The following is a 13,081-nucleotide window of genomic DNA, read 5'->3' as shown; positions in this document are numbered from 1 at the left end:
AAAGTATTAAATAAATATTATTGTTTTATTATAAAATAAAAAATTTAAACATTCTACTAAAATAATAAGGAAAAACTATGATTTTTTAGTTGTCCGGATTTCACTGTCCGCTACTGTATATACGAGTTTGATGTTTGATTATTGCCATTTAATAAAATGCATGCGCAATGTGATTCTAAAGTATGACATTGAAACGCAAGATGGGCTGGCATCTTTTGAAGTTGTGCAAAAACTATATGACATAGACCAGTCGAATATTAATTTTAAAATGTGCCCAAAATTAACATATTCGCATTTGTTCCCCGGAAACTTGGAGAAAATGTCGGTGTCAAGAGGTAAACAAATATTTAGCAATTCGGTCGCCGCGGCAATTGAGATGGCCATTAAAGAAAACTTGTTGTGCTCCGATGAGCATTTAAAAAATGCGCCAACCCAACTGCTGGTGAAACGGATTAATCAGAGAATGTAAAAACATAAAGTGCAAATTGAATTCTGTATGATGGTTCGAGTGAACGGCCAACAGAGCTGATAGAATTGAAGTAAGGAGTTCACCATTCTCGCTGCTATTTAGCAGAAACGAGCACGTTCAATGGCAGAAATATATGTAAAACGACTGAATTCATGCGAGAATGAATAAAGAGAAATGCTTTGAAGAAAAATATACAAAGTCACACAGAGAATGTAAAAAAGCATTCTCTGAGTCACATAAGCGTGATTATTTTGTATCATATGAACCAAAATTAAATAAAAAACAAGAAAAAACGTTAACTTCGGCTGAACCGAAGCTAATATACCCTTCACAGGTGTATTTCTTTTAGCAACTATATGTCCAGTTTGTCCTATCTGAAAAATTTTTCGGAGATTATGTTATTACCTTAAGCAGTAATCCATGTCAAATGCGAAAGTTTTCCATACACGCTCTTGATTCTGATCGTTCGGTTTGTGGGGCACTGTATGCTATAGTGAGCCGATCTGAACAATTTCTTTCGATCTTACATTATTTCTATAAACAATAACTCATACCAAATTTTGTGAAGATATATCGTTAAATGAAGAAGTTTCTCATGCAAGCATTTGATTCCGATCATTCATTTTGTATGGGAGCTATATGCTATAGTTAACCGATCTGAACAATTTCTTCGGAGATTACATTGTTGCTTTAGAAAATAATCCATACCAATTTTCGTAAATAGATCTTGTCCATACAAGAGCTTGATTCGATCGTTTAGTTCGTGTGGCAGCTATATGTTATAGTGGTCTGATATCAGCAGTTTCGACAAATGAGCAGCTCCTTGAAGACAAAATGACGTTTGCAAAAATTCAAAACGATATCTTAAAAACTGAGGGACTTATTCGTATATATGACATGGCTAAATCGACTCAGCTCAACATACTGATCATTTATACATATGTATATAAGTATATACTTTACGGGTCTCCGACGCTTCCTTCTGGGTGTTACAAACTTCGTGACAAACTTAATATACCCTGTTCAGGGTATAAAAAGAGCTTAAACGTGAGGAAAAATTCAACACTGGAATGCATATAAAGAAGCTGTGTCTGAATTCAAACAAGCAAAATTCCCTTTGGAAAGCCCAAAGTCCATGAAGTCACCAACTGACTCCAACATGCCTATACGAGGCATGGGTGGAAGTTGGGCTCGAAGTGAGAAGGAAAAGGCTAATTGTTTTGCAAATCACCAAGAAAAGGTTTTTCAACCTAATTGCCCAAAGAACAATTTTGAGCTGTCCAGCTTACCCAACACAGTAAACGAGTCACTCAAGTCTTTTAAGACTTTTTCTTCGGAAATTATTAGAATAATAAAAGAACTTAACCCAAAAAAGTCACCAAGACATAATAATATTACCCCAAAAATGCTAATTGAGTTACCAAATATTGCTGTAGAAGTGCTCTCTTTGCTCTTCAATTCAATTCGTAATCTCGGATATTATCCTAATTCATGGAAATAGAATTACTAACGAAATAAGAAAAGCGTTTGAGTACAGAGATTACTGTTCAGCAATATTTCTAGACGTGGCTCAGGCGGTTGATAAGGTGTGGCACAAAGGCCTTTTATATAAGATTAAAAACATTCTACCTTTAGAATTGTATAAAACATTGGAGTCTTATTTAAAAAATAGACAATTTACGGTAAAAGTGGGAGATTTCATATCAGATGAACGACAGATAAGGGCTGGTGTACCACAGGACAGTGTTTTAGGCCTAACTCTATCCAACAGCTATTAATGTAGTAACACCAACTTTTGCGGAAGACACAGCTTTAGTGAGCCCTAACAAATGCCACATAATAGCATTAAGAATATCAGCCGAGCACTTAAGGTCTATCGAAGATTGGCTAGCCAACTGGCGTATAAATGTAAATGAAGAAAAGTGTAAGCATGTTACGTTTTCGCTAAGACCAAAAATGTGTCCGGCAGTAAAAACGAGTAACATTTTAGTACTCCAAGCGTAAGAAATAACTTATCATGGTATTTACCTAGATAGAAGACTTAGGTGGAGAAAACATATATCTAGTAAAATAACTTGCATGAAGATAAAAGCTGCAGATTTAAATTGGCTTTTAAATAAAAACTCCAAATTTAGCCTAACCAACATAGTTCTTTTATACTATAACGCGGTCATAAAGCTAATTTGGATGTATGGCATTCAACTGTGGGGTACGAGCTGTCCAACTAATATTGACATAATCCAAAGAACAATTACGTGTTCACCGTGATACATCTCCTTCTTCTTTACTGGCGTAGACACCGCTTACGCGATTACGCCAAGTTAACAACGGCGCGCCAGTCGTTTCTTCTTTTCGCTACGTGGCGCTAATTGGATATTCCAAGCGAAGCCAAGTCCTTCTCCACTTGGTCCTTCCAACGGAGTGGAGCTCTTCCTCTTCCTCTGCTTCCCCCGGCGGGTACTGCGTCGAATACTTTCAGAGCTAAAGTGTTTTCGTCTATCCGGACAACATGACCTAGACAGCGTAGCCGCTGTCTTTTAATTCGCTGAACTGTGTCAATGTCGTCACATATCTCGTACAGCTTATCGTTCCATCGAATGCGATATTCGCCGTGGCCAACGCGCAAAGGACCATAAATCTTTCGCAAAACCTTTCTCTCGAAAGCTCGTAACGTCGACTCATCGGTTGTTGTCATCGTCCAAGCCTCTGCACCATATAGCAGGACGGGAATTATGAGCGACTTATATAGTTTGGTGTTTGTTCGTCGAGAGATGACTTTAATTTTCAATTGCCTACTCAGTCCGAAGTAGCACCTGTTGGCAAGAGCGATCCTGCGTTGGATTTCCAGGCTGACATTGTTTGTACATGCGTAATGAAAATATCCATAAAGACATTGGTATTCCTATGGTAAAGAAGGAAGTACAAGATAGCAGAATTAAATAAATATCTAAACTTCGAGATAACCCATATCCTTTGGCTAATGCTTTGGTACATTCCTGCGATCAAATACGCCGTAAAAGAAGAGATTTGCACGCGTACTAAGGAGAAACTTATCACCAAAACAGCTCAATCACTTGCTTGTCTAGTTTTCAAATATATTTAAGATTTTATAACTTATTGTTAGGCTTTTAAAACTAAAAGCAGATTCAGTAAATAAAAATTTATTGTACAACACAAATATATATATATATAAACAAGTAAGGGAGATTAAGTTCGGGTGCAACCGAATATAACTCCTGCAATTTGCAACGATCGAAGTCTCTGAAATGCTTTAGGGTGTAAAACCAATGATATAGAGTAAAGTCAACCGGATGTTCAAAAATCCTGATATTAATTATATAGGGGCTAAGCCAAGTTTTTGAGTAACACCAAAAGTTCCGTCAGGCTCGGGAAGGACCTCTCCGAGCCGTTCGATACCAAACGAAGTTTCAGACAAGGCGACTCCCTATCGTGCGACTTCTTCAACCTTCTTCTGGAGAAAATAGTTCGAGCTGCAGAACTAAATAGAGAAGGTACCATCTTTTATAGGAGTGTACAGCTGCTGGCGTATGCCGATGATATTGATATCATCGTCCTCAACACCCGCGCCGTTAGTTCTGCTTTCTCCATGCTGGACAAGGAAGCACAGAAAATGGGTCTGGAAATGAACGAGGGCAAGACGAAATATCTCCTGTCATCAAACAAACAGTCGTCGCACTCGCGACTTGGCACTCACGTCACTGTTGACAGTCATAACTTTGAAGTTGTAGATAATTTCGTCTATCTTGGAACCAGCGTAAATACCACCAACAATGTCAGCCTAGAAATCCAACGCAGGATAACACTTGCCAACAGGTGCTACTTCGGACTGAGTAAGCAATTGAGAAGCAAAGTCCTCTCTCGACAAACAAAAACCAAACTTTATTTGTGGTCCTTTGCGCATTGGCCACGGCGAATATCGCATTCGATGGAGCGATGAGCTGTACGAGATATACGACGACATTGACATAGTTCAGCGAATTAAAAGACAGCGGCTACGCTGGCTAGGTCATGTTGTCCGGATGGATGAAAATACTCCAGCTCTGAAAGTATTCGACGCAGTACCCGTCGGGAGAAGCAGAGGAAGAGGAAGACCTCCACTCCGTTTGAAGGACCAAGTGGAGAAGGACCTGGTTTCGCTTGGAATATCTAATTGGCGCCACATAGCGAAAAGAAGAAACGGCTGGCGCGCTGTTTTTAACTCGGCTATAATCGCGTAAGCGGTGTCTACGCCAATTAAGGAGAAGAAGAAGCCAAGTTTTCGCTCAAATTTACCTGTTTTAGACACAAAGATACACTCTTATGAGTAAAACACGATCTCTTATTTTTATTGGGATAACTCACATGTTGGGCGATATATTCAGTACAAAGTCATCCCAAACTTCGAAAATTTTTTATTAGCTATATGGGAGCTTAGGAAAATATTGGTCCGATTCAGACCATTTTTTGACACACAGACATACCAGGGATAGTTGAAGGATTATCCCTTATTTCCAGTTAAATATATCACACATTTCCCCTACATAGGGTTGTGCGCTGGGTTTGGGACCCGCCACGTAAAAAGCATTCCCCAACGAAAAACTACCAACAGCCTCGGATGAGAAACACCACTTTTGATGACGACTATGGCAAACGAAATAAGGACAACGATATTGGGGCATGCACCTGGAATGTCCGGTCCCTTATGTGGGAAGGTGCCACTGTCCAGCTGGTTGATGTCCTTGCGAAAATAAAGGCTGACATCACCGCCGTCCAAGAAATGCGATGGACGGGACAAGGACAGAGACGAGTAGGTCCTTGTGACATTTACTACAGTGGCCATATAAGGGAACGCAAGTTTGGTGTGGGATTCGTGGTGGGAGAGAGACTCCGTCGCCGAGTACTATCATTCACTCCGGTGAATGAACGTCTAGCCACAATCCGCATCAAAGCGAGGTTCTTCAACATATCGCTAATTTGCGCCCATGCCCCGACGGAAGAGAAGGACGATGTGACCAAAGATGCCTTCTATGAGCGCTTGGAGCGCACTTATGAGAGCTGCCCCCGCCACGATGTCAAAATCGTGCTTGCCGAATCTAACGCCAGGGTGGCCAAAGAAGGTATCTTTGGCACTACGGTCGGTAAATTCAGCCTACACGAAGAAACATCCCCAAATGGGTTGAGGCTGATCGACTTTTCCTGGGCCCGAAATATGGTTATCTGTAGTACTAGATTCCAGCATTAGAAGATACATCAAGCTACCTGGCTGTCTCCGGATCGAAAAATTACCAACCAGATCGATCATGTTGTGATAGACGAAAGACACGTCTCCAGTGTTTTAGATGTGCGTGCGCTCCGAGGCCCTAACATCGACTCGGACCACTATCTTGTTGCAGCCAAGATTCGCACCCGCCTCTGTGCAGCAAAAAACGCACGCCAACAAACACAAGGAAGATTCAACGTCGAGAAGCTGCAATCAAAACAGACAGCCGAACGATTTTCTACTCGGCTTGCACTCCTGCTCTCTGAGAACTGTGGGACGGCATTTCAAACTCCTTACGTACAGCTGCAACCGAAACCATTGGTTTTCGGAAAGTGCAAAAGAACAGTTGTTTCGACGAGGAGTGCCGTGTCGCAGCGGAGAGAAAACAGGCTGCCTACCTCGCAACGTTACGATTGACCACTACACGTGCGGGATGGGACAGAAACCGAGAGTTGAAGAGGGAAGCGAGACGCATTTGCAGACAGAAAAAAAAGAGGCCGAAATGCGTGAGTACGAAGAGCTTGATAAGCTGGCCGACAGGGGTAATGCTCGAAAATTCTACGAAAATAGGTTTCAAGACCGGAGCATACTCTTGTAGAACCCCCAAAGGTGATCTAGTCACCGATGCCCAGAGCATACTTAAACTGTGGAGGGAACACTTCTCCAGCCTGCTGAATTGTATTGAACACACAACGCCAGGAGAAGGCGAACCCGATTCCCCAATCGATGACGATGGAGCCGACGTTCCATTGCCCGACCATGAAGAAGTTCGAATAGCACTAACCCGCCTGAAGAACAACAAAGCGGCGGGGGCCGATGGATTGTCAGCCAAGCTATTCAAACACGGCGGCGAGGAACTGATAAGGAGCATGCATCAGCTTCTTTGTAAAATATGGTCGGACGAAAGCATGCCCAACGAGTGGAATTTAAGTGTGCTATGTCCAATCCATAAGAAAGGTGACCCCACAATCTGCGCCAACTACCGTGGGATTAGCCTCCTCAACTTCGCATATGAGGTTCTATCGAGCGTATTGGGTGAAAGATTAAAGCCCACCGTCAACAAACTGATTGGACCTTATCAGTGTGGCTTCAGACCTGGAAAATCAACAACCGACCAGATATTCACCATGCGCCAAATCTTGGAAAAGACCCGTGAAGGAAGAATCGACACACACCACTTCTTCGTCGATTTCAAAGCTGCTTTCGACAGCACGAAAAGGAGCTGCCTTTATGCCGCGATGCCTGAATTTGTTATCACCGCAAAACTAATACGGCTGTGTCAACTGACGTTGAGCAACACCAAAAGCTCCGTCAGAATCGTGAAGGACCTCTCCGAGCCGTTCGATACCAAACGAGGTTTCAGACAAAGCGGTTCCCTATCGTGCGACTTTTTCAACCTGCTTCTGGTATTTTCTCCTATTCTCTATTTCGAGCTGCAGAGCTTAATAGAGAAGGTACCATCTTTTAAAAGAGTGTACAGCTGCTGGCGTATGCCAATGATGTTGATATCATCGGCCTTAACACCCGCGCCGTTAGTTCTGCTCTCTCTAGACTGGACAAGGAAGCACAGAAAATGGGTCTGGAAATGAACGAGGGCAAGACGAAATATCTCCTGTCATCAAACAAACGCACTCGCGACTTGGCTCTCACGTCACTGTTGACAGTCATAACTTTGAAGTTGTAGATAATTTCGTCTATCTTGGAACCAGCGTAAATACCACCAACAATGTCAGCCTAGAAATCCAACGCAGGATAACACTTGCCAACAGGTGCTACTTCGGACTGAGTAAGCAATTGAGAAGCAAAGTCCTCTCTCGACAAACAAAAACCAAACTTTATTTGTGGTCCTTTGCGCATTGGCCACGGCGAATATCGCATTCGATGGAGCGATGAGCTGTTCGAGATATATGACGGTATTGACATAGTTCAGCGAATTAAAAGACAGCGGCTACGCTGGCTAGGTCATGTTGTCCGGATGGACGAAAACACTCCAGCTCTGAAAGTATTCTACGCAGTACCCGCCGGGGGAAGCAGAGGAAGAGGAAGACCTTCTCTCCGTTGGAAGGACTAATTGGAGAAGGACCTGGCTACGCTTGGAATATCCAATTGGAGCCACGTAGCGAAAAGAAGAAACCACTGGCGCGCTGTTGTTAGCTTGGCTATAATCGCGTAAGCGGTGTCTACGCCAATTAAGAAGAAGATATCACACATTGTCCGACTTTGTCGATCAAAAGTCAACTATAGGTACCGGGGTCTAAATATTCGGTACCCTGGGGCTGAACAGTTTCTATTGGATTTAAGCAGTTTTTGATCACAAGATGGCACACACTAAAAAATATTATTCGTGCAAGATTTTTGTCATTATATTAATTGCTTTTTGATTTGTGCACCGGATGTGTACCAGGATATATGGGCGGACGGTTGTTGTCAGAATTTCATCCATTTTTAAAAATGTAACATAAGAATGTAAGAATAATGACAAGTAATCGAAATCGGTCAATCGGATCCCGAGATACAGGATTTCACCAAAAAGTGGGCGGTGCCAAGCCTATCTTTCAATTTTCACATCAGCTCTCATAAAGCACTCTTCTACCGTTTCGGGGGTAAAATTTTACATGTTTCGGGTATTTAGTTATTGATTCACCGCGCTTTTAGTAGTTTTCAACAGTTCCGTTACATGGGGAGTGAGCGGGGTTATTCTCCGATGTCATTCATTTTCATACTGTCGGTAGAAGTTCGTATAAAATTTGTGCTTAGCGAATTTGGTTGTTGTAGCTCAAATGGTTCAGGAGATATATACGTTAAACTTGTTAGAGGCCAGGGACCACCCCACTTTAAAAAAAAAAATTGCCGCAGGTGCCCCTTGTTAATGCGATCCCTTTTGTACCAAATTACTGCTTTATATCTTAATTTAGTGCTTAGTTATGGCATCTTATATGCTTTCGGTTAATGACGATTTGTGAGCATGGCGGTGGTCCGATAAAGTCCACATACGAAGTCTATTCAAGCAAATATCTCAATTTTTACTCAAGTTACAGCTTGCACGGACGGACGGACAGACGGAAGAGTCAACCTGGTTTCAACTTTTCTCTTCATTCTGATCATTTATATACATATAACCCAATAACTATCTCACTTAGTTTTAGGTTAGGTGAACAAAACTATAATACTCTGTAGCAACTGGTTACAAGAGTATAAAGCACTAACCCACACAAGCCATAAACTGTGAATGAGTTATATTACCTGATTTCGTTTGAGTATTTGGATTCGAGCTCTTCTTTCGTGGTTCAAACAAGTTAACGCCATCATAAAGGGCTTTCAAATGCAGTCGATAGTAGTCAAACTTTTTGTTTGGTTATCGCCATTGTTTGAACAAAAAAAATAAAAAAAATAAAACAATAAAAACGCTTTGTAATACACAGGTACATAAAGCCACAATCAATAATAATGGTAGCGCTAAAAGTGAAACTTAATCAAATAAACTAAACACAAAATAAAAAGGCATTACCGCAAATAATTAGTATGTATTACTTTACATCAGTCATAATTAGAGTCTATTCCAATTGCGAAGGTACGACCTAAAATAAAATTAAAAATTCTACAGAGTAATAATAATATAATACATATATCTACATATATTTTTATATATAAAAATTACGTGTCACGTTGTTTGTTCGCGATGGACTCCTAAACTACTAAATCGTTTTTAGCAAAATTTAGACACTGTGTCCAGTTCGAACCTAATTAGAAGATAGGATAGTAAAAACAATCATAAATAAAAAAATACTGTGAAAGCTCAATTAAATGGACGCTCTATTAAGCGGACATCTCCATTAACCATACACTTTGGCCGGTCCCGGTTTTTTAATGTTCATTAAGTACAATCTACTAAATGGATAACTCTATTAACGGAACAGAAAGCTGGTAATCAGGCACTGAGAAAGTAGCATAAAATTTGCTTGTTTCCAATGAAATTTATTTGTATGAACATATTCAAAATCAAACCTCAAGAACAATCCCTTGGATTCTTATACCGACAAAAAGTTTTCGCCTTTATTCGTAAATAAAATTTTCACTGTATTTAATAGTTTATTACATGAATAACTAGCTGACCCCGCAGGCGTTGTCCTGTGTTTTGAAATGAAAATAAAGTAGAATTTATATTGTGTTGAAAATAATTTATTTCCGATTTTTCTAATTATTTTTTTCAATGTAAAGCGCAGCAATGTACAGAGAAGATGGTTTCTAACAAATGAACACACCACATACATAAAGCTAGCCGTGTGAAAAATTTCCAAATTTATACCACACACTTCTAGCGACTATCCTTGTGTCCTGTTTATCGTCATCGCAAATTAAATTTTCCAAGCCTCTCCAAAGACTTTGACTATAATTCAAGGTTTCGTCTCCATTGTCAAGACTCGGAATTTGACTTTGAATCTTCCAGTTTAAGTCATTAACATCGGTATTTTTGGAAGGTAAAATTGCGCGAGCAATTTGTGATGAGTTCATTTTTTTCTGAAGTGAATTGACAAAAGCCAGGTGAATTGATATTAAGCCAATGGAAGCATCAACCGGAATTTACCCATTTCTAATTCTTAGCTTAGAATACGATGTAAAATGTCTTTGGGAATGTATTTTTTGATCTATCTCATAACTGGCGCAGATTTGAAGGGTGATATGTCGAAATGATCATCGTGAAATGTGTGCGAACTTCAGTGGCCTGCGAAGTAGCTATCGCAAGTTACACAACCTCCCATTCACAGTACGCAATAACTCAAATAAAGTTGAACCACGTACATTTATCAAAAGCAATCATCGTTTTTCGGGTGGGTTGTGTAAATTCGTCCTAATGTATTAGTTGGGAACACACCTGGATGTCAGTCTACTGGTTGGCCTTGCTTTTGCTTTCTGCATAACTATTTCTTCGACGATGCATTCCATGTATAATAACAAAGCATTGCCGAATAGAGCATATTGTCGAAAACGGATCACTGACGCAAGTTGAGAAAAACTAGCCAATGTCAATTTTGTTGCTGGCGGTGTTTCCACTGGCTTTAATGTATTCCCTGGGTTGAAATACATTCTTTGGCCATTCTCCAAATGAACTGCGTGACGCACAACAGTCGGAAAACGTTCATGAATTGCAAAAGTTAATATCTTACAAAGCGCAGGAAAACGTTCTTGAATTACAGTTCACGTATCGAGCCATTTGATACTTGCTGATCTCATCTTAGTTCTGCCATGTTGCTTTCTTTGGTGACGTATTTGCAAACGTATTTGGTCAATTCAGGTTGTTCGTTGTAAACTCTTCACGAGGATAAGTCGGTAAATTGGACAATTCCAAAATGTAACCTTTTTCCATACAATTTTTTTTTGTTTTGTTTTTCAATATTTCGATTTGTAAATTATTTGAATCATCGTTCAATTTCGGTCGCTTGCTTTTTTATTCCTTATTTATTTTATGCCGACTTCGATATTCACTCCTCGAAGTTGAATGCTAAATGTTCTGCCATTGTCGTCTGTTGAGCGAAGCCGATAGAGTGGATATCCATCGTTATAAACTTTCAAATTTTGGACTAAATGCGAATATTTCGAAAACTATAAGTCTACTTCGGTTATACAAGAGTGTTCCAAAGTAAACATGACTTAAAAAAACAGAACAAATGATTTTTTTCGGCAAAATCAATTCATTTTGTTCAAAATAGTCTCCATCTGCTTCAATACAGCTTTTTGCACAGTCCAAAAGCATGTCGAACGAGTGTTTCAACTCGTTGGTCGGTATGGCCGCTAGTAAGCCGGTGCAATCCTTTTGAATGGCCTCTACGTCTGCATAACGCTTTCCTATATTGGGCAAATGCATTTTTTCGAAAAGGAAGAAATCGCACGGTGTCATATCAGTTGAATACCGGAAGTGATTAATGGTTAAAATGTGATTTTTGGTCAAAAATTTGGTCACAAACGTCGAATTGAATGTTGGATTCTGAGCAATTTTTGGTCGTCAGTCAATTTGCGCGGAACAAAACGTGCACACACCTTTTGTAAGCCCAAATATTCAGTCAAAATGCGATAAATCGATGTTTTGGAGACGTTCAATTTCATTGCCATGAATTTCAATGATGATTTCGGCTGATTTTTGATGAATTCAGGCACAGTTCGATGGAATTTCCGGTGTTCACGGATTTTGATTGGCCCACATGTTGATCGTCATTTATGTCTTCACAATAGAACAAATTCACATAATAACATCAGAAATAGGGAAATCCCTGGGTGAGGGAAACGTATGCTCAACTGTATTCCTTGACGTTGCGCAAGCTTTCGACAAGGTGTGGTACGAAAGTCTTATGCAAAAACTAAAATCATGTCTTTCGATTGAGTATTGTGTTCTTTTAGAATCGTATATGACCGTGAGATTTTTCCATGTAAAACAAAGAGATGAATCTTCCAAACTAAAAGAAATTGAAGCAGGAGTTCCTCAGGTATGTAAGTTAAAAAACGATTAGTTATTTTTACTAAAAAAATGTTTTCTGGGAGCTATGCTCCTTTATTGAATTCCGCTTAAGAACTAAAATTTACAATTAATTATACCTAACTCTAGACCTCTGTTTGGCGCTGCAACGGGTACGGATTTTGCTGACACTGCGCTTCCCACAGGTTGCCAATACACGTGTCGCACTCTCAGCGATTTAGTGGTGTCATATTATATTACTTCGTATCATATGATATTAATGCATCATATGATACTTTTTGAATGTATGGGGTGCTAACTTGTATCTTATGCCCAACCTGTCCACACAACAAATTATTTCTTTATAAACAAATAATCAGGTCATAAGGTCATATGGTGCTCAACTGTGGGTATGTGCCAATGATGGCAGTATTAATATTATGCAACGTTTTCAAAACAAGGTGCTAAGAGGCATTGTAAATGCTCCTTGGTACTGCATAATCGCTGATATTCATCAAGACCTAAGGGTGAATACAGTCGCCGAAGAAATAAGTAGTCAGACAGATACCCACTACAAACGGGTTAATGCACATGTGAACGAAGAGGCGAGAAATGTTGTCTTAAACATGTCTCTCTAGTTGACTATGTTGAAAAAACCTCAGAGTTTAGTTGGAAGCTAAAATATAAAGAAATCATTTAAATATTATATATTTATGAAAATTATTATTAATTTCTATGTAATTTGTTTTTAAGTTATTCAAATCAAACTGCTCGTTAGTTTTTGAAACTAGTTGTAGTGATATCAAACATTTTTAAAGTTTTAAAGTTTTAAAAATATTTGTAATAAAAAAAATATTATTCTGGCTGCAATCCATAAAAACTTAATTAATAAGTAAATAATATA

This window comes from Bactrocera tryoni, unplaced genomic scaffold (assembly GCF_016617805.1).
Source record: "Bactrocera tryoni isolate S06 unplaced genomic scaffold, CSIRO_BtryS06_freeze2 scaffold_11, whole genome shotgun sequence".
Taxonomy (NCBI): Eukaryota; Metazoa; Arthropoda; class Insecta; order Diptera; family Tephritidae; genus Bactrocera; species Bactrocera tryoni.
Note: the sequence above shows the minus strand (reverse complement) of the source record.